The 23,375-nt window shown below is 43.6% G+C and overlaps 1 protein-coding gene across 2 annotated transcripts in view; it reads right to left on the bottom strand.

Annotated features, from left to right (window-relative positions):
* SNX17 (sorting nexin 17) overlaps positions 1–23,375 on the bottom strand; it is a 1,062,675-nt gene that overhangs the window by 465,671 nt on the left and 573,629 nt on the right. The window lies entirely within an intron of this gene.

Genomic DNA, 23,375 nt, shown 5'->3' with positions numbered 1-23,375 from the left:
AGGCATCAGCTGCATCACAGCTGCATTTGACTTAGTGGTGGGCAACTTGAGAAGTACAGGCCAGCAGGGAAAGAGCTGAAGCCTTCTCTCAGGGTCAGGAATGTCAGAACCCACCCGAGAAAGGACAATCAAGGCATACCTGGTCATAAGAGTCCGGTAGTTAAAGGCCCTAAATTATAAAGTGTCAGCAGTATAAACTTCCTTGCCCAGCCTTTTCATAAGCCTACTATCCTCATCAACTTGGATGGCTTGTCAGAGGAAACTGACACTACAGAAGGGTCAGCAGAAGGGCATGTATAAAGAAATTTAGACTCCTCAGGCACTATAATATATCTAGCTTTTCAGGTACAGGGGGCTGAAAGTTGATGACTATATATGCTGCTGAAAAAGAATCCAGAAAGGCAGCCAGAACAGGAGGAACAGCAGATGGCTTGGAAGACTCCATCTGTAAGAGCTCATAAGATCTCTTCCGAATCTCAGAGACTTGAGAACAATCCCACTTAAAATAATCCATCATACTGGCAATGGTATTCCCAAAGGAGAGCTCCTCCAGGGGGGTTGTCTTTGCTTATGAAATCCTCTTCCTCTTCTGAACCGTTGTCCATGGAGAAGGGATCTGGGAAGAATAATCCAAAGATTCTTCCCCTAAGTCCAGGTCCTCATCCCAGGAATCAAATTTCCTAAGTTCTCCTGAGTGGAGTACAAGACCAGGGAGAAGTAGGAACAGAGACGGCTTGAGGAGGTTTCAAGACCATTAAAGCATTAAATAAACCCAGAAGTGAAATCCTTCCATTCATTTTGTGGATCCTTAACAGGAGAAATATGCTTTGGCTTTTGTTTCTTTTTCTCCAGGGCATTCACTCGAAACACCCTCAGAGGGTCTGACCCCTAGCGTGACTCAATAATGGGGGTAGGAATCTCTTCCCCAACTAAGATCTGAGTAATCCCATTCAGTCCTTTAGATATAATCAGCCGAGGTTACTCCTCAACATCAGGTACAAACATCTGAAAAGCCTCTGAGGACATGCAAAATGCCAGATCCATGCTGGCCACCAACATGGTTGCTGCAGAGGAATATAAAGTAACCACCAGATGGTCCTCTGGGCTTTCATCAGCTTTGAGATAGATGTCCGGGGAAGGCTGCACAGCAACTGGATCAGACTTTTTGGCCTTCTGGGATGACAGGATTTCTCCACAGCACCTTAAGTCAACAACTTAAGATGCTGGTTGTCGAGGTATATGGACAAGGAGGCTAGACAACTATGAATGGTCTTAGGCACAAATGCCTGGCATACAGAACACTGCATATGACCTTGAGAAGCATCCAAACAGTAGAGACACTGATCTTGACAGAGAATCTACCTTCCACACTGACATTTTCCCTTTCTGGATGACATGAACACAGTAGCCACAAAAAAAAGAGAAGAAACCTCAATGGGGCACTTATCTAAAAACACGCCTTGGTAACCAGTACAGCAGAAAGGCATTCAGACCGATGTTCAACAATGTCATTTATACTGGCAGCAAACTATTTCTGAGTGTGTATCTGTACATTACCTTTATGCCCTATGCCATGCATGGGGAGCATATGTGTGATGTACATCTATAAGTACTAAAGGCTTTGGTATACTGGCCACATGTTGGGCTATCCTTGGCAGGGGATCCCTTGGGTAAAGAATACTGCAACACTGATATGGAAGGACAGACAAGGTTATCTTGGCCACAGTGGCGCTATTAGCTATAAACACACATTTTCGTTATTGCTGTACCATGGGGAATAAGGAAATAGATGAGAATGCAAACAGCAGGTTTTACCACACAACACACACAAAGCATTCACTGCTCAGAATCCACTTTGCCAGTATCCATTACAGTATCCTAGCTGCAATGCTGCCATACTTAATTGCTTTTATCCCACCATGGCCATCTTGAATTTTACACAAACTCCACATTGCAATAATGCACACACATTTCCATAACCTGAACTCTACCTTCTATCCTCTTTCTTCTTTAGTGCAGACGCCACCTAAGCACTTCACTGCTCATTCTGCCCCCCAACACACACCCACACAGTAACCTAAAATTGATGTAAATACTGTACATAGCACAAAGTAGAGATACATAACTCATATGGGAATCACATCTTTACTACGTCTGTGTAACTACAAAGATATACCAATGCTTTGAACAACTCATGTCTTATATGTGCATTACACTACACTGTACTTCAATATCATAAGACAGAACTTTAACACTTATGTACCTGTACCTCTCCAGCTGTTATGTCATTTTCTGTGGACCTTCAAAATGATCTATGTCACCAATCCTTCCCAAGAACAGCTGGAGTTGAATAGCACAACTATCATCCCTAGGTTGATCTGCACTCAATAAGCCACAGAATTAAACTCTTTTTTGACTGCAGGGAATACAGAGATACCTGCTGCTTCCATACAATTTGAGGCACCAGTATACATTCTTTATGTGTAACCTGACCAAGGAAAACATCAATAATAAATGCAACCCAAAACCATCAAGGTCACCTCTGCAGTCACTGCATCATCTGGACAGGTTGAAAAAATGAAAAAAAAGACTTGATTCAAGAGGAGCACTTTCTAATGGAGATAAGGACAGTCTTGCTTTGACGTCCAGTACAATTCCCACGGAAGTTTTGGCGCATGCTGGTATCAGGCTGGATTTTTGAAGGTTCAGGTCCATGTCCTGGTTGGTAAGACACTAAACCATTTGTTGCAGGAAGCTGTGGACAGCCTCCTATGAGGGGGCTCGGATGAAGCAGTCAGTCATCCAAATAGTGGTGCATCTGAATTTCCTATGTTCTAAAGAGGGCAAAGAACTGAGGCTAAGCACTTGGTGAAGATGTTGGATACAGTGGACAGAGCAAATGGCATACAGAAAAACAGGAAGTGCTCCTTCCCAGTCACAAATAAGAGGAAAGTACAACTGCAAGGATCTTAAGGTAACAGATGATATTTTAGAAGAATCACTGATGCTATAAACCAGCATTGTAGGGATCTCTGCCCAGGAGGATGCCCAACACCTGTCCAGATTTCCACAGTTTTGACCCTTAACTATACCCCCCCCCCAAACAGGTTGACCCCACCTCCCTGGTACATTGTCCTGCTCCGGTATAAAGTTAGTGTCAAACACATGCCATCTTTGGTTCTTTCTTGTCCAAACAGGATTAAGCAGAAGACCTCTTCAGGCTGTCCCGAAATTTGTTCCCCCTCAACCTACCGTCCACATCCAGCAAGGAAAAAAAACTTTATACTGGCTCTCCCTGAGACATCCAAAGCAGAAGGTGGCCACAGTTGCTATTACTATGACATGTGTGAGGAGTGTAGTGAAGGAAGGGGATCCCCCCCCACAAGGTCTTGGGTGCACAAACAGAGAAGAGGGGATAAGAGGAGGAAAACCCTACAGGAACAGTGCTCTTACCCGAACATCTTATACTATGGCAAGTTCCTTCCACAGTCATATAATGTTCTATGATCACTGCTGCTGCAACCCTTATGCCAAGGATGATTCCCAAAGCTTATTTTGTATGTGGAAGGCTGCTTAGTGTTCAGGAATGGGATACAGAAGTTCAGAAAAATCCAGTTCTGACACTGGACAGAAATGTCCAGTACATAATGAAGAGAAATGGGGTGTACCAATGACCAGGTGGCTGCCTCCAACATAGCTGTAGTACTTACTCATCTCAGAAATAAATTAATAGCCACTGTGCCTCTTATGGAATTTGACACAACAGGTCCCTGCAAAGTGTTTAGCAGCAAAAGAAACAAATAATCCCTTGGTCTTCATTATGGCCTTTGTTCTGTACAAGTAATACCTCAACTGTCCATGAACATCCAAGGAATACAATATTCATAATCCATTGCTTTTGGGATTATGAAAGAATAGTGGCAAGTCTATGGATTGATTTATAAATGTTTACCTTGAACCACGCCAAAGACCAGTGATCAAACAGAAAATGGAATATTCTTACCTTATGCATGGCAGAGAACATGTAAGCTATACAAGTGGTCACAATGTCACATATTTTGTAATAAGGTCATACAGCTCTCATAGTACTACCCATAAAGCACTTTAAACTACTCTTCTTTATGAATGGTTTGTCAGGGAGATGGGTAGAAAGAGAATTTTAAATGCACTTAAAATGGCAGACTACATAAACCTACTGTCCTCTGCCATTAAGCACGTGTATTGTAAGGTAATTTATCCACATACAGTGCATATAATACAGGGTTGAAATATGGCCTGGGTGCCAGCTAGCAAAAGATGGGGTGGGAGGAAGTAAATGATGCCCGGCATACCTTATGCAGAAGAAAGAATCATCAGTTGCCCCAGTAATCCCTAGGGATGCATAACAGTAGCTCATGGTATGCCGGCTGCAGGAAGGTGAGTGCATACACTTCTCCCTTACCTAATGCTGACATATTGAGGTTGAACTATAATAGGGAAAAAAGTAGTGCAAGTATATTCCTATAATGTGACCAGTGTTGGGGCTCTGCCAGACAGCCAACCTTCATTCATTAAATGAACAGGCAGAAATGGGTAGTCAGTGGTCTAATGGATCCTAAAGTAAGTGGGGAAAATCAATAGTTCTTAAAATTCTAATATCATATGGTGCTGTAAGACACCAAGGATATTTTCAAATAAAAGGGCCTATTTAGCCTCGTCAGACTTTCCTGGTAAGAACTGCAAATAAACTAGCAAGCATCAAGCTTGAAGAAGACTTTTCCCTTCTAATCTGTGTGTGTACAACCCTGGTTGAATAATTCAGAACTATTGCTCTGTCCAAAACATTACATGTACAGCAAAATGGTACTAGAATGAATTAGGTGGCATTCCCAAACTCAATTAATTTTTTTTCGGATGGACAGTTGAGTGTTGAAAATAACGTCCTGTTTGATTCCTATCATTCCTCAAGGCATTTTCCAGGGAACACTAACAATATTCAGAAAAAAAGAAAAACTTCCTCAATCCCATTTAAACCATTCTCAAAAGAGAGAGGATACAAAATCTCGGAAGTAATGCAACACATTTCAGAAACAACTCATAACCCCCACAACAGCTTTTTTCTTTTGTGGAATGTCTGCTCCTCTGACTGCCAGTCATTAAGCCTCCTCACCCAACTGGACAAGGCCCATTCATTCTGTTACCTGGGAATTTCACCTAGGATCAGAGAAAGAGGTAATGGAAGGGGGGGCATGATTCAGACAGGCATAAGGGTGCTGTATGCCCTTGCTAGTATCCTGGCAATGAAGTTGTTTGTAATGGTCTAACCCAATTTCTTCCTAAGAGATATACAAGCCACTTCACAACAGAAACCTTCTCTACCTTACCTATGTGGGTACACATTTCTGCTCATCTGTACTGAAGACTACCACTAGGCAAGTCCAGTGGCTTGGTGAGCCTAACATCCACTTGCAAGCTATACAACTGCACTGCCACCCATTCTCCAAGGGGCTGTGGCAGGAGGGGTGGCAAGATTCACAATGCCTCCTCCCACACCCCCAGGATAAGCATGCCCCATTCTTCTCTGTCAGCTCCATCAAATGCTCTTGGTCTATCTGGGCCAGAGATTGCTTATATAACGCCACGGTGGCTTTTCTTAAAAAAAAAAGATGATACATACAGTGGCTATAAAAAGCTTACACACCCCTGTTAAAATACCAGGTTTTTATGATATAAATACATGAGACCACAATAAATCATTTCAAAACTTTTCCCACCTTTAATGTGACCTATAACCTGTACAATTCGATTGAAAAACAAACAAATCTGTTAGGGGAAAAATAAAAAAAGTATAATAAGCTGGCTGCATAAGTGTGACACCCTTAAACTAATACTTTGTTGAAGCACCTATTGATTTCATTACAGTATTCAACCTTCTTAGGTAGGAGTCTATCAGCATGGCACATCTTGACTTGGCACTATTTGCTAACTCTTCCTTGCAAAAGTGCTCCAAATCTATCAGATTGCAAGGGCATTTCTTGTGCACAGCCCTCCTCAGGTCACCTCAAGATTTTCTATTGGATTTAGGTCTGGGCTCTGGCAGGGCCATTCCAAAACTTTAATTTTCTTCTGGTGAAGCCATTCTTTTGTTGACCTGGATATATGCTTGGGGTCATTGTCATGTTGAAAGGTGAAATTCCTCTTCATCTTCAGTTTTCTAGCAGACTCCTGAAAGTTTTGGGCCAAAAGTGACTAGTATTTGGAACTGTTCATAATTCCTTCCACATTGACTAAAGCCCCAGGTTCAGCTGAAGAAAAATAACCCCAAAGCATGATACTGTCACCACCATGCTTCCCCATTGGGATGGTATTCTTCTGGTGATGCAAAGTGTTGTTTTTGCACCAAATGTACCTTTTGGAATTGTGGCTAAAAAGTTCAACCTTGGTGTCATCAGACCACAACAGATTTTCTCACATGCTTTTGGGAGACCTGATGTATGGTTTTGCAAATTGTAACCAGGCCTGGATGTTTTTCTGTGTAAGAAATGGCTTCTATCTTGCAACCCTACCCCATAGGCCAGACATATGGAGAATACGGGAGATCGTTGTCACCTGTAGTACACAACCAGTAATTGCCAGAAATTCCTGCAGCTCATTCAGTGTTGCTGTAGGTCTCTTGGCAGCCTCTCTGATCAGTTTTCTTCTTGTCTTTTTATCAATTTTGTAGGGACATCCAGTTCTTTGCAACGCCAGTGTTGTCCCATATTTTCTCCACTTTTTGATGACTGTCTTCACTGTGTTCCATGGTATATCCAATGCTATGGAAATCTTTTTGTACCCTTCTCCTGGCTGATACCTTTCAACAATGAGATCTCTTTGGTGCTTTGAATGCTCTCTGTGAACCATGGCTTTTTCTGTAGCAGGCAACTGAGTAAATATGTCAGGAAAATCCTACTAGGAGAGCTGAACTTTATTTGGGGTTAATCAGAGTCTCTAACTGATGGCAGGTGTGTACCCAAGAAGATTGAATGCTGTAATTAAATCAAAAGGTGCTTCAAACAAAGTATTAGTTTAAAGGTGTGCACGCATGCAACCAGCTTATTGTACGTTTTTATTTTTTATATTTTTCCCCTAACAGATTTGTTTTTCAATTGAATTGTGCAGGTTATAAGTCACATTAAAGGTGGGAAAAGTTTGGAAATGATTTATCGTGGTCTCATTTTTTTATATCACAAAAACCTGGCATTTTAACAGAGGTGTGTAAACTTTTTATATCCACTGTATATATACAAATTTTATATTTATAAATCTATGTGTGTGTGTGTGTGTGTGTCTATAGTTTACTATTACTTTCACGAAGTGCAGGGCATTGAGCGACACATGCTCAAATCACCATTTTCAAAACGGCAGTTACAAGAACCAAAAATGATCAATTGACATATCATTGCTGGAGCCTTCCTGTGTCCTGACAGAGTGCTCTTCAAACTATCTGGAGATATACAGAGCTAAGTATATTTTTCTGGCACTTCAGAGTTGTGTACTGTTAATTGTTGCTAGACTAATTTTATATCACTGCTGGCTGACTTCAGAGTTGTGCACTGTTATTTTTGCTTCACTGTATAGCTTTTCAGATCTCTGCTGAAGGGAAATTTGAGGCTTTTGCAGTTGCCCGCCCCCACTGTAGATTTGATCTGGGACACTCCCCCCAGTCCCATCTCTTTACCTCATTCTACCTAATAGACTCCTTCTGCACTTGTTTTTAGTCATTTTTAATTTAATTTCATTTTTTTAAACTGTTTGGTCTAACATTGCTACATACTCAAGTGTGCTAGCTTGCACTGCGTTTGAATTGCTTTTACTGCTGTTTTAGCTACTTTTCTGTATTAAAAAAAAATCTAAGCCTGTTTCCTACCTTTCCTGTAACTAGTGTAGCCCAGATTCAGATTTGCTGTATCCAAGACTGTATATAAGTTTTTGAGCCCCCAAGCTTTCTGTGTTGGAGGGAAGCCTTCTAGCTTATCAGTGGAAATGGTAAACACTAGGTAACATATCTACCACATAAGGAGTGGTTCTGGCCCAGAAATTGTAGTTATTGGCCGTTTGGGCAGTTTTTCCATCTCTCAACCTTCTGATTTAAAAGCCCGCATTTGCACTTTTCTCCCCTGTCCTGTAACTAGTTTAGTCCAGATACAGATTCTTAGTTTTAGCACTTGAATTTCCTTATTCGTGATCAGCACTTATTCAGAACTTGTTGTAAGCACTAAATAACCTACTAATTACTACAACACTCAACCTTCATCATTACCTAGAGGAAAACAGTTTTGGTACTTACCTTCCTCACTTGCTTAGAGCAAAACAGCTCTTGTACTCACTTTCCTCACTTATCTAGAGGAAAATAGTTTTTTATTCAGGCATGTCCAAGGGTCAGCTCTCAGTGTTGTCTTCTGTTTATCTGATGAATCTGGACATCTTGGGACAATGTAGCAATTGCCTCATGTACATAGACAACCTTCTCCTCCTACCACCCAACACTACAACCTGTGAGAGATGCACTTATCTAGCCAAACTGGAGGTAAAGATCTCTCCACCCAAGACTGAACTTGACAGTCAAGAGGAGAAGGTAAACACTTGCACCATAACACACTCATCACATAGTCTCACTAAATCTACACCACCAAAATCCACACACAGAAACACAAAAACATTCACGGAGGCTCTCAATAATAATCTGCTCAAGCAACAGAAACCTCCAAAGCAGAAATGCAAGCAACCTCCACCCCCCAACACAACCCAAATGACACGTAGCCCGCAGACTCAGTGTGCCACTCAACCACAGCCAATAAGGCAAAACAACATACTCAACACACTAGTCGTAGATGACGCTATAGTCAGGCACACTGATGTCCCACTCACTAGGCTAAAAGTACAGTTTTGTACCTACCATAAATGTAGATGTTCGAGTGGTTATGCTGCTGCAGTCATCACACTTGGGTTATCCTGCCGTCAGGCAGTCCCGCAGTCGGCCTGAATTCCAAAGCCTTGGTCCGTCGGTTGTCAATGCTGCTTCCCTGCCGCACTGACGTCAGGTGCCCCAAACTAAGAAGGCAAAATAAGAATCTTGCAAAACATACCTTAGTGCATAACAATAGTACTAGTTGTAAGCAAATACACCATATAGACATGGCATCCCAAAGGTTGAAGTACATGGAGGTATAAGAAAAGCCTTGTTAGGTAGAGGGAATGGAAGGAGGGTAACTTGGACTGCAGCAGCATAACCACTCGAACATCTACATTTATGGTAGGTACAAAACTGTACTATGTTCATCGTGCTATGCTGCTGCAGTCATCACACTTGGGTAGAGTCCCAAAGCTATGGTTGGGTGGTAGGAGCTAAACTGGGTTAGGTGCAGCTAAGATGCCCTGCAGAACTGCAGTGGCAAACCCAGCTCTGGATTTTGAGTATAGAGGAAAGTGGTAATGCTTGGTGAAGGTGTGCACTGAACTCCAGGTAGCTGCCTCCAGAATGTCCTTTGTTGGGACTCATTGGAGGAAGGCTGCTGAGGTTGCTGTAGCCCTGGTAGAATGAGACCTAATACTAGCAGGCACTGGTTTCCCGTGGTGTGAGAAGCAAAAGCGGATGCAATGTGCTATCCATTTGGAGATGGTCGGTTTTGAAATAGCCCTTCCTTCTGAGCCTGGTGCATAGGATACAAGGAGTTGGTCAGATTTTCTGAAGGCCTTTGTCTTGTCCAAATAGTAACGTAACTGTCTGTGATTGTCCAAAGAGTGAAGGAGTCTTCCTCCTTTATTCTGTGGGTTTGGATAAGAGGTGGGCAAGTGTATGGTCTGATTGAGAGCCACAATGGAGACTACCTTTGGCATGAAGGAAGGGTTGGTGCAGAAAGATACTCTGTCCTGATAGAAAATGATGAAAGGTTCCACTGCCATAAGTGCCTGCAGTTCTGAGACTCTGTGTGCTGAGGTGATAGCCAGCAGCAGGGCTGTTTTCCATGACAAGTATTGAAGCTCTGCTGAAAAGGCTGGTTTGAAAGGAGGAAGTGTTAACTTTTCCAGGACAAAATTTAGATCCCAAGTTGGAGTTGGTGGTTTTCTGGAGGGGTCTTATATTTTTGCCCCTCTGAGAAACTGCCTTAGCAATGGATGAGAGAAAATGGGAGGAACCGTATCATATTGAGCTGAAACGGCTGAAGCATGGATCTTTATGGATGAGAAAGAAAGGCCTTTGTGTAGCATCTCAGTTAGATATTGGAGTATGTGCGAAATATTTGGGATGCCAGGATTTAGGCTTCTGGCCTGGCTCCATACACAAAATCTTTTCCATTTGTCTGAGTATGTTTTTCTGGTGCTGGGCCTCCTGGCATCCAAAATGACATTCTGGACATCCTTTGAAAGAAATGTTGTTTGATAATTTAAGGTATTTTCCATGCAGCTAGATTTAAGGTCCTTAGTTGACTGTGAAGGATCTAAGAGTTTTGTTGGGTTAACAGCAGAGGGAATTGAGGTAAGATCCATGGAGGGCCACAAGTCAAGTTTCGTAGTAGTGGGTACCAGTGTTGACGTGGCCAGTCCGGAGCAATGAGGATCATCTGTGGTCTCTCTGATCTGGCTTTCAGTAATACCTGGGTCAGTAGAGGCAGAGGTGGGAAGGCGTAGACTGACAATGCTGTCCAACTGAATGATAGGGCATCCACTTTCCAGGCCAGGGGATGATAAGCCCTTGTGCAAAATTTTTGTAGCTGGCAATTGTTGGTTGAGGCAAACAGATCTATGTCTGGTGTTCCCCACCTTTGAGTTATCATTGAGAATACTTGTGGGTGTAGTCTCCACTCGTGAGGGTCTGTCAAATTTCTGCTTAATCTGTCTGCCAAAATGTTTTCTTTTCCTGGCAGGAATTGTGCTTGCAGTTGTACATGGTAAGTTAATGCTGTGTTCCACAAATCCATTGCCTGTCTGCATAGTGGGTAGGAGTGCGTTCCTCCTTGTTTATGTACCACATAACTGTGGTGTTGTCTGTCCTTATTAGAAGTTGTCCTGGATGCAAGAGGTCCTTGAAGGCTGTTAGTGCATTTTTTACAGCTAGCATCTCCTTTTGATTGATGTGTAGTTGCCTTTGGTTTGCAGACCATTTGCCCTGTATGCATTGTCCTGCTATGTGTGCACCCCAGGCATAGTCTGAGGAATCTGTTGTCAAGGTTTGGTTTGCTGGAGGTGAGACAAAAGGAAGGCCCTTGTTTGCTTGGCATGCTTGAGCCCACCATAGAAACTCTTTTTGAAGGCAGGGAATGAGAGTTATAGTTGCTTCGAGGCTGTGTCTGCGTTGGGACCATACACTTTTTAGGTACCATTGTAGTTTTCTCAAATGCAGCCTTGCATATGCAATTAGTTGAATGCAGGATGCCATGTACCCCAATGCCTGCAGGAATTTCCTTGCAGTGAGCTGGGTAGAAGTTGCCATCTTTTTGAAGAACTGAGACAGCTGTTTTTGCTTGTCTGGCATGAGGTAAGCCATCTGGGCCGTTGTATTCAATCTGGCACCCAGGAAAATTATTTCTTGTGAGGGTATTAGTTTTGACTTCTTTTTGTTTACTGTGTACCCTAGGCAACTTAGCAACTTTGTTACAAATGCCAGATGCTGTAGTAGGATGTCTTTGCTGTCCGCTTGGATCAGGCAGTCGTCCAGATTTGGATAAATTTGTATTCCTCGGTGTCTGCAGTATGCAATTACTGATGCCAGGCATTTTGTGAATACTCTGGGCGCAGTAGATAAGCCAAAGGGCAATGCAGAGAATTGATAATGCGTTGTGCCTGACAAAAATCTGAGGTATCTTCTGCAATCTTGTCTGATAGGGACATGCAGGTATACCTCTTGGAGGTTCAACGTTACCAGCCAAGACTCCTTGCCTAGCATGGGAAGAAGCTGCTGTAGTGTGAGCATTTTGAATTTGGGAATGTCCAGGTACGTGTTTAGAATTGAAAGGTCTAAGATGAGTCTCCAGGCTTTGTCCTTTCTTGGTACTAGAAACAGTCTTGAGTAAAATCCTTGACCTTGCTCTTTTGCATTCATGTTCACGAGAGCTGAAATTTGCTTTTGTGCCACTGCCCATTGGTTTGTTGGCAGATTTGGCATGCCTCTCATCCGTGGTAAAGTGTGAAAATGAAATCTGTAGCCTCGGGTAATTATATCCAGAACCCATTTGTCCTTTGTTATGATGTGCCAATTTTGTGAGAAAAGAGCCAGTTTTCCTCCTAGAGGTGCTGCCTGGGCAATTTTGCTTGGCAGGCGAAGAGGAAAGTCATTGAGTTTGTTTTCTGAAGGGTTGAGATCTGTCGTCTCCCCCTCTTTGAGTTGTTGTTTGCTATTGTCTAGGCCTGAAGGTACCTTGTGCCTGGCCTCTGCCCCTAGGGCGTCTGTACCTGCCCCTTTTGGGTCTGTCTAAAGCAGGAAAGGACCAGTTTTTTGATGGCCAGTTTCTGCTGAAGCGAGGAGGTTGTACCTGTAAGAAATCTTTAACTGTTTGTATTGATTTTGCCTTTTCTTACATCTTTTTTAAAACTTCCTCTGCTTTGACACCAAATAATGCATCCTTTTGCAGTGGAGCATCCAGTAACTTTGCTTTGACATGTTCTGGTAAGGTCTGCCCTTTTAGCCAAGCATGTCTACATATTACAGACCCTGTGACTGCTGCTCTACATGAGGCCTCCAAAGAATCAAAACCACACTGTAAGGAATGTTTTCCCACTTGTTCTGTTGCATGCAACAAATCTTGCATCCCTTTGAAATCTAGTTGATCTGTTTGTGGGATCATTTTCTGTTTTAACTGAGTAAGCAAGTACTGCTGGTACTTAATCATGTGGAATTGGCAGTTTAATGCCCTCATGGCCAAAGTGGCAGAGGTATACACTTTTTTCCCCCATCTTTCTAATGCCCTGGAATCTCTTTCCGCAGGTAGTGGATTCTTAGCAGTAGAGGCCTTAACCCCTTTGGGACCCTGGGAAATGGTTTCTGGGTCTGCAGCAGGGCTTTTATATAAAAACTTGTGAGAGTCAGGGACTCGATAGTATCTGTCTGGTTTAGGTGGTGCTGGAGGTAAGGAATCTGGATTTAGACTGGATTCAGTGTAGACATCATCCAGGATGTCTAAAACAGGAGGAATGGCTAGGGGTCTATGCTGAGGTAGAAGAAGAAACTCATGGAGTCTTTTCTTGGAGTCAGAGTAATCTTGTCCTTCCCAGTGGAAATGCTCTCTCATCGTGTGCAGGGTTTCCCCAAAAGAGAAGTCTTCAGGGGGGGGGGGGGGAGAGAGGGAATAGACTTCTCAGCAACTGAGTCTTTATAGAGAGGGAAGGGGTAATCCTGTTCCTCAGAGTCTGCTGAGGAAATGGATTCCTGGTCAGAAGGAGGTAAATCTTCCTCCAATCTAAGCCTTTTGTCAGGAGGTGGCTGGGAACCTCTGATAAGGGTAATCAGGTCCTCCGCCATTTTGAGCATCTGTTTTTTAGGCATAGGGGCCTGTGTGGGAGTCTGTGGACCCGGTTTCTTAACCTTTGGAAGCTTAGCATATGACTTAACGGAGAGAGTCGTCGGTTTAAAGACGCTTTCTGAAACCGAAGGCCTGTCCATAGTCGCCGGATCGCCGCCAGGGCTGGCGTCCGCGAGTTGAGGAGGAACCGGCTCCAGTGGCCCAGTAGATTCTGACTGAGAGGTAGTCGTATTTTCTAAATTCGCGGTAGTCAGGGGCTGCGTAGGCGCCTCACTGAATACCGAAGATCCGGCGGCAGGCCTAACCGAGACCTCGGCATCTGGTCTAGGTCTAGGCTGCCTGTCTTTGTAATTGCGTTTTTTTAAACATAGCGGTTGTCGGAGGTTCCGACGACATAATGTAGTTGAATTTTCTGCCAAAATAATGTCGGGCGGTATCAGCCCGATGCTTAATAGTGCGTTTATTGAACCTAGCGCAAAACCGACAACCAGAAATGTTGTGGTCTGGGCCTAGGCAAGGAATAAAATAAGAATGAAAATCCTTATGAGGTATTTGCTTCCCACAAGAAATACAATTATTAACTTTGTCTGACATCGGTCTGAGGCAAGAAAAGTTCCCCAACGGGGTACTTAGCTTTATAGAAGACTTCGGCTGAAATTCTGTTCAAAAATCTCAGGAGCTGGCCGACTGGCACTTGCAAACTGCTTCGGGCACCGCGCGGCAAGAAAGACTGAAGAAAATGGCGTCGGCTGCCTCTTTTATACCCCTGCCGCACTGACGTCAGGGAAGAAGCGATGACAACCGACGCCAGACCAAGGCTTTGGAATTCAGGCCGACTGCGGGAGCGTCTGATGGCAGGATAACCCAAGTGTGATGACTGCAGCAGCACAGCACGATGATCATCAAGGAGAAGGTTACTGTCAGCTGCCTGTCGGGAGCCAGGATCCGCCACATAACCCACGCACTCGGGTCACTCCACAACAAGTACAAATATGACTTTGTCATTGTCCATGTTGGTGTGAACGACCTGAGACGTATCTCCCTGGACTACATGAAAAGAGACATGGAAGAGCTCTCTGATCTTTAGCCCAGGCAGGTATGACCCTAGCCCTGAGTAGCATTCTGCCATCACCCAGAATGATACCGCAGTACAAGGACAAAATGACTGACTTCAGCAACTGTCTAAGCTTCTGGTGTCATTCTAAAGGGATCCAGTATCTGTCTGCCTGGGATGACATGGTCGACAGACCACGATGCTTTGCCAGAGATGGCCTGCACCTGTCACCCCTGGGATTCCAGATATTGGCTAAGGTTCTTGCCTCCCCTACAGTGCCTTTTTTAGGCAAGGTTCAAATGACAAATTCACCACTATAACAGGAACAGGCAAGCAAAAACTGAGGGTGATGCTACTCAATGCTAGAAGTCTAAATCTCAAAATGCACTCACTTGAGGCACTCCTTAAAATGGAGAACATTGATATCTTTGCAGTGACTGAGACCTGGTTCAAGGTTCCAGAGAGCACCCCTGCACTACCAGGCTATAACTCATACCACACTTTTTAGCCATGTAATCTAGACCAGAACACCAAAGGCGGAGGTGTGCCCATATTTATTAAGGATATCCACACCTCCAGGCTAGTTGCTCAGCATAATGCATCCGAGGTTATCCAACTGCAACTAACTCTGGGCAAAACTGCAATCCAAATTGTAGCTTGCTACAGATCACTCACCATGCCCCAGGATTCCCACTCCTTTTCTTGATGTACTGAAAATATTAGGGTTCAACCAAACACCCTAATAATGGGTGATTTCAACTACTCCACCATTAACTGGGAAAACTACTCATGTACCAACTCCTTCGCTCAACGCTTTCTGGAATTCATAAACTCCAATGCCCTGGATCAACTTATCCACACCCCCACCAGGGGCAACAAAATCCTAGATCTAGTCAATACCAATATGAGTAACCGGTGTTCCACACCTGAAGTCAAGCCTCATTGGTCTGATCTGACCATAAACTAATCACCCTAGATATCCACATCCTGCCCTCACTCTCCATTAAGGAAACCACGGTAAAACAATTTTTCCAAAGCAAACTTCATGCTTCTTAAGACAGAAATGGTGAACTTCATGACACCCATGCAGATGGACAATACAGTTACGACTACTGAATCCTACACAATTGTACTTTATAAGCACTTACACGAGTGCATGAATCATGCTATCCCAAACAGAACCAAGACGATATCCTCCAAAAAAAGGAAGCCAATCTGGTGGTCCCCTGCCATAAACAAACTGCACAACAGAAGGAAGAAACTGTTGTAAAAGAGTAAAATCCCATGAGTGGAGGAGCTCCTTGGTCAGCCTCAGTAAGAAGCTGCGATCCCTCATAAACTCCTCCAAAGCTAGTTACGAAAACAAACTCGCCACTGATTCTAAAGACAACCACAAAGCATTCTACAGCTATGTCAAGAATCTCAATGGCAATACTCAGATCTGCTCCGAGTTGCAGCACAATGGCACTAAATATACAGACCCAACTGATATTGCCAACATCCTGGCAGATGGTGCTAACTTTACACGCCTCTCAACCCCTAAAGGGCCCATCTCTATAACTGAAGAATGCAAACTTCCTGTAATCACGTCTGCACAGGTAAAAACCACACTCTCCAAAGCCAAGAACACAGCATCCATGGGACCAGACAACATCCCAGGCTGCGTTCTACATGAACTACAGAATGAACTGGCACCCCAAGTACCTTGTTCAAGCATAGCCTCATCTCAGGCTTTGTGCCACTGAATGGCACATGGCACACAGCGACGGTTATCCCACTCCACAAAGGGGGAGCCACCACGGACCCCAGGAACTACCGCCCCATTAGCCTGATGATCCTGGGCTGCAAGGCCATGGAATGCATCATCATGGAACTTATAAAGAAACACATTGGTAATCTCCAAACTCTGGACCCCACCTAGTTCGGGTTTGTAAAAGACAGATCATGTCTCCTAAACCTGACAGAATTCTTTGACGCAGTTACTAAAGCCGTAGACGAGGGTAAGGTGGTTCACACAGCCTATCTAGATCTTGCCAAGGTTTTCAACACCATCCCCCACTCTGGAAGGAATGCATCATCATGGAACTTGTAAAGAAACACATTGGTAATCTCCAAACTCTGGACCCCACCTAGTTCGGGTTTGTAAAAGGCAGATCATGTCTCCTAAACCTGACAGAATTCTTTGACGCAGTTACTAAAGCCGTAGACGAGGGAAAGGTGGTTCACACAGCCTATCTAGATCTTGCCAAGGTTTTCAACACCATCCCCCACTCTGGAATTCTAGATAAACTCACTAAACTAGGTATAAATCCCTATGTCACAAGATGGGTTGCCAACTGGCTCACTGACAGAACCCACACTGTGAAAGTAGCAGACTCCAAATCAGACTTCAGACCAGTGACAAGTGGAGTACCACAGGGTTCAGTCCTGGGTCCTCTCCTGTTTGGTATCTACTTCTCTGAAGTACAGGATAACAAAGAAAGTCTTTGGCTAACGAAGTTCACAGATGACTGCAAACTAGGTGCCATAATCGAAACTCCAAATGATGTGGACATCCTATAAAAAGGTCTCACTGAGACAGATGCCTGGTGTCAAAGCCATGGCCTCAGGCTCAATGCTAAAAAGTACATTGTCATTCCTTTTGGTAAAAACTCTGTACCCCTGAACTACAACATAGGTGGTAGTACACTTAACACCGAAAGTGTGATAGGAGACCTTGGAACACAGGTGGACAGTAGTCTCTCCTTTGATAATCACATCACCACAGTAGTCAGGAAATCCTTCTACATGGCACACCTCATCACAAAAGGTTTCTCATCCAGAAAAAAGAGGTCATTGTTCCCATCTGCTCATCACTGATTAAACCCATTATAAAGTACAACGCCCCTTTTGGTATGTACCTCACAAGACATCAACAACTGGAAAGGCCGCAGAAATACCTCACAAAGAGGGTTACCGGCCACAAACAGATGCCCTACGCAGACCGTCTCAAAAATCTCCAGCTTTGCTCCGTCGCGTATCACCTACTCAGAGGTGATCTCTGCCTAACATACAAAACTTTGTAAATCCCAGAGCTGTTGGACATGCTCCACTTAAAGAAATCCCAATCCCTCAGAGCTACACACTCTAGGGACCTTAACCTTGTCACCACAATAAACAGAAGATGCCGGAGAGATAGATTTCTGTCCCAGAGACTTCCCATACTCTGGAATAAACTATCTATATCAAACAAAGCTCCTTATTAGCACTCAAGAAAAATCTTGATGATTGGATGGGAAATAGGAAATTCACCCCGGGGATCACTTCTGTGGCTCTGCTCGACAGTGGCACAGGAAAATAATTTTCTTGGGTGGCAAAAGCCAGGGTACCTTTTTGGCTGGGCTTGTATAGGCCCTAGGGCCAATAGCCCAGTAACTACCTAAGAACCTATTTCTAATGATTAAGTGATGTGTTACACCCGATCATTCCTGATTTGACATGCTGGAAGATCATGGTTTAATGGGGAACAGGGAGTTAGCCTATTTCCTCACTGTAGTGCGATCTCAGAGTTGGTATATTTCATGTGCAGAGGGTGTGGGGGGTGCAGGGAGGAGTAGCCCCCCCCCCTGCAAAATAGTAGCATTAACGTACCATTGACTGTAGAGTGTAACGGTATGTTTATGTGCATAGCATGGGTGACTGATGTCACCTTCTGCCATGTCAAATACATCGAACCATGGTTGTCAATGTATTCATTTTCTCCTTGGTTTACTTTTCGGCATTCCGGATTCAGCATTTCAGATCAACATTCTAAACGGTCGACCAAAGCGGAATGCCAATAGTAAATAAATATATACACACACACACACACACACACACACACACACACACACACACACACACACACACACACACACACACACACACACATCTCAATTCCCCAAATACCAGATTCTTTAAGCTTCAAGAAGAGGACTAAAACTAATGACCTTACTTGGACACCAGATCTAGTCAAATCCAAACAAGCACCTGCTTACTTTTAAGTTATAAGTTGGTTAACCAAAAGAACACAGACAAGTGTTAATATTTAAGGAAGAAATGCAAAGAAAAGGTTAAACTGCTTAGCAAAAGCACTACAAGAGATGATGTATGAATAGGACCATTGTTGCAAGAATTTATTTATATATTTATTTATTTACTTTTTTTTTTCTTTTACTTTGAAAAAAATGATTGGGTAAAGTGGCCATTTTCAGGAGGATGATTTTGAAAAGCTCTAAAACAGCAGATGTACAATTTAAATATGATCTAAAAATACGCAGAAAAAGACTGAAATTCATTAAAACTGAACAAACAGGAAATATCGCACTAAGATATAAAAATGTAGCAAGTTCTAAGAAGTGACAATGGTGCTTTAGAACATCACCGAAGCACCAAATTATCATTATTTTAAATGTATTGATTTATTTACATATTTATACTTTGTTGACCGGGTTAGTATCCACTAGTCTAACATCCTCTTTTCAGGGGATACCCAAGGTGGTATTTATACTAGCAGAGGAAATTTGGCCAGGGCATCGGGCAACTCCCCCCTTCTCCTTTTGATAGGTACTGTGGGATCTTTTACATCTACCTAAACTGCCACCAGTTCAAGCAGAATGGGCCTCAGTTTAACATTTTAACAGAAAGACACCACCCTCAGGAGTGCAGCACCCCACCATGGTGCACTGCAGTGTCAGTAAAATGATCTACCTAGGGTGGGAAAAAAAAAAACACAGCCTCCTGCATGAAAAGCATGTATGCTACCTGTTGTTTATTACATGGTGAGCAGTCCACTGTAATATTGTTAATCATATTCTGCTAAGTCATAGAAGAACACCCCAACAGCCCACACAGTGGACAGTGTTGCTTGAATATCATTGGAATACAGAGCATTGCAGCTTTTATTCAGCGTCATATTGTAAGTTGGCTTATGTAATATTGACACTAAAGTGTAACAGTATTTGAATCCAACATTAGCTCTAAATGCCTTGTGGCTGCATATACTATCACGGTTGTCAACATACTTACATTTTGTTAACTGAGTTAAGAGGAGACCTGGAAAGAAAAGCTCAAAAAAGAGAGAAACAATGCAGCCTTAAAGATCTGTATAACATTTCTATCCATTACTTCATGTCTCAATCCCAAAGCAAGAAAAAGATGATTTGAGGGCGTAAGCTCTAAATTACAGACATTAAATAAGGTTTGTGGATGATAACTGCTGAATTACCAGAATTAGTAACAATAAGAATCCCATGCAGCTTGACAATCAAATTTACATCACTAATCCATTAACAGATTCACCCCCCATAGGTCAACTCTTGAATGAGCTTATGAAACATGTTCTAATCATTACAGGTGTGTGGACAGACATAGCTATAAGAAAAGTGCGCCAGTCAAACGTAAGTACATGTTCCTGAGTAACAAAGTTTAATATATTCTAGCGTAGATTTTGTATATCAAGGAGAAACAAATAACATTGTTGAGAATGTCAGTTTATCAAGCAGAAAAGGTCTACCATCCATAGGTTCATACTAGGCTATCTGCCCGAGGGCATTTACAAGCCTAGCCCATCGTTTTGTGGCTTACGCCACCCCTTTAGTATGGGGAACTATACCCATTATTTTGCTGTGCCTCTGTCGAGCAGTGACACTGAGGTAATCCCTGGGGTATATCTGCGATCTCCCATCCATTGGTCAAGATTTCTCTTGAACAAGGCCAGCGAGGTGCTCTGCCTCACATGTACCGGGATTTTGTTCCACAGCATAGGGAGTCTTTGGGTGATGAATCTATCCCTCCAGCACGTCCTATTAATAGCCGTGTCGAGGTTTAAGTCTCCCGCCCTTGTGGCTCTGATGGATCTAGATTTTTGAGGTGAAGCATATTCATCAAATCTGGGTTTGACATGGCCTTGTATGTTAGGCAAAGGTCACCTCTGAGCAAGCGTGCGACTGAATAGAGCTGGAGTTCTTTCAGTCGGGCAGCATAGGACAGATTTTTGAGACCCTTTATTCTTTTGGTGAGGAACTTTTGTGGCCTCTCCAGCTGCTGCAAGTGTCGGGTCAGATACATTCGAATGGGGCATTGTACTCAATCATTGGTCTGATGAGTGATGAGTAAAGGGAGACTATGACCTCCCTTGATCTAGATGAGAATCCCTTCATGATAAGGTGGGCAATGTAGAAGGTCTTCCTAACTACTTTAGCTACATGGGTGTCGAATGACAGACTACTATCAACCTGGGTCCCCAGGTCCCTGATAACTTCTTCTGTGCTCAGTGGATTGCCACCTATTTGGTAGCTAGGGGTAACCTTGACTTTCCCGAAGGGTCTGACTATGCATTTTTGGCATTTAACTTTAGGCCGTGGCTCTGGCACCAGTTATCCATTTCTGTGAGACCCTTCTGAAGGATATCTGTGTCAGATGTGTTTTCTACTATGGCGCCCAGTTTGCAGTCATCTGCAAACTTTGTCAGCCATAACCCTCCTGTGTTGGCTTGTACTTGGAAAAGTAGATGCCAAACAAGAGTGGGCCCAGGACTGAGCCCTGTGGGACACCACTTGTGACAGGCTTTGAGTCTGACATGGCGCCAGCAACTCTGACCCTGTGGGTTCTGTCACTCAGCCAGTTTGCAACCCATCTTGTGATGTATGGGTTAACATTTAAGCTGATGAGTTTTTCAATGATACCCGAGTGGGGTATTGTATCGAAGGCCTTAGCCAGATCGAGTAGGCTGTATGGACTGCCTTTCCCTCATCAATGGCTTTGGTGACTGTTTCGAAAAAGTCAACCAAATTTAAAAGGCATGATCTGCCTTTGACAAAGCCAAACTGGGTTGGATCCAAAGTCTGCAAATTCCTATGTCTTTATTTATGAGGTCCATTATGATCCTCTCCATGGCTTTGCAGATAAGGCTTGTCAAGCTAATGGGCCGGTAATTTCCAGGGTCTGTGGAGGCACCGCCTTTGTGAAGTGGGACCACAGTTGCAGTGCGCCACTCCTGGAGTGCATTATCCAGAGGTAAGACTTTGATTAAACAGCTGTCCTAGCTGTGGGTTTAATTCCTCATTGAGTTCGTGGAGCACACAGCCGGGGACACCATCAGGTCCCATGGATGCTGTGTTTTTTGCTTTGGAGAGAGCAGTTCTCACTTGGGCGCTGGAGATGTTTGGGGGACTGCACTCGTTTGGTATAGATATCTCTCCTTTTGGGGGGGAGGGGGGGGAGAAGTTTGCACTGAACCTGTCAGCCAGTATGTTGGCAATGTCTGTAGGATCAGTAATCTTCACATCATTTTGAACTAGTTCTGAGCATATCTGGGAGTTTCCTCCTAGGTTTCTAACATAGCTAAAGAAGGCCTTATGATTGTCTTTTGAGTCTTTAGCTATTTTTCTCTCGAAATTTGCTTTGGATGATTTTATGAGAGCTCTTAGTTTTTTACTTATAGTGATCAAGGGTGTCTTACCTTTTAAGGATTTTGCTCTATCATGTAGTAGCTTCCTCCTTTTGTTGTAGAGTTTGTTTATGGCTGGGGTCCACCAGACTGGACGCTTGCCTTTGGTACAAAGAGTCTTTGTTTTGCTTGGGATTGCCTTATCCATGCAGTCCTGCAGGTGCTGGTAGAAGGCATTTGTAAGTGATTCAGCGGCTTGAGTATTGTTTTCCTTGGCTCGGGGCCTTAAAGGAGACCACACTAGTCTTTAGAAGTGTGAAGTCGGCTTTTGAGAAGTTCTTTACTGTGGTCTTTTTATTTCAGGTGGGGTGGGATGAGGACCTCCAGCGAGATTAGTTTGTGATCTGATCTCACCAGTGAGGGGTATACTTCCAGTGTTGAACATTGTGCTCCCATGTTCGTGATGATGAGATCAAGTATGTTATCTCCTCTTGTGGGGATGGTGACTAGTTGTTCCATGGCGTTTGAGTTTATGAATTCCAGGAACTTTTGGGCTAGGGTGTTTGGGCTTGAGTAGTGTTCCCAGTCTATATTAGGGTAATTGAAGTCACCTAGTATGATGGTGTTTGGTGATACATTTATCCCCTCTAGTGTTTTCAGGAAGGCCATGTGAGGTTCCTGAGTTTGTGAGGGTGGCCTGTAACATGCTACAATTTGCAGAGCAGTCTTGCCTATGGTTAATTGCACCTGGATGGTCTCTGATGCATCGTGCATTGCCACCAGTCTTGAGGTGTGGGTGTCCTTGATGAATATGGATACCCCCCCTCCTTTCTTGGTATTGTCCGGATTTTGGGGCCGGAACGCATGATATGAGGTAAAACCTGATAGCGCTGGGGTGCTCTCAGGAGCCTTGAACCAGGTTTCATACTGAGAAGGGCCTCGAGTGCGTGCATTTTGAGATTTAGACTTCTGGCATTGAGCAGCATTACCCTTAGTTTTTTTCCTTTTTTGTGTTCTAGGGTGGTAGGTTTAGAATTTGAGCCTTGCCTAAAAAAGGCACTATGGGGGTGGAAAGAGCCTTTGCCAATATCCGGAATCCCAGGGGTGACAGGTGCAAGCCGTCCCTTGCGAAGCAGCGTGGCTTGTCCAGCATGTCATCCCAGGCAGACAGATACTGGATCCCCTTTGAATGACACCAGTGTTTAAGCCAATTGTTAAAGCTGATCATCTTATCTCTGTATTGTGGCATCATTCTTGGTAAAGGTAGGATACTGCTCAAGGTCAGGGTCATACCTGCCTGGGCTACATAATCAGAGAGCTCCTCAATGTCTCTTTTCATGTAGTCCAAGGAGGTACGTCTCAGGTCGTTTACACCAGCATGGACAATGACTGAGTCATATTTGTACCTGCTGTTGAGAGACCTGAGTGCTTGCGT

This window comes from Protopterus annectens, chromosome 2.part0 (assembly GCF_019279795.1).
Source record: "Protopterus annectens isolate FY-2018-M chromosome 2.part0, PAN1.0, whole genome shotgun sequence".
NCBI lineage: Eukaryota > Metazoa > Chordata > Ceratodontiformes > Protopteridae > Protopterus > Protopterus annectens.
This window is presented reverse-complemented; position numbering and strand designations above follow the sequence as displayed.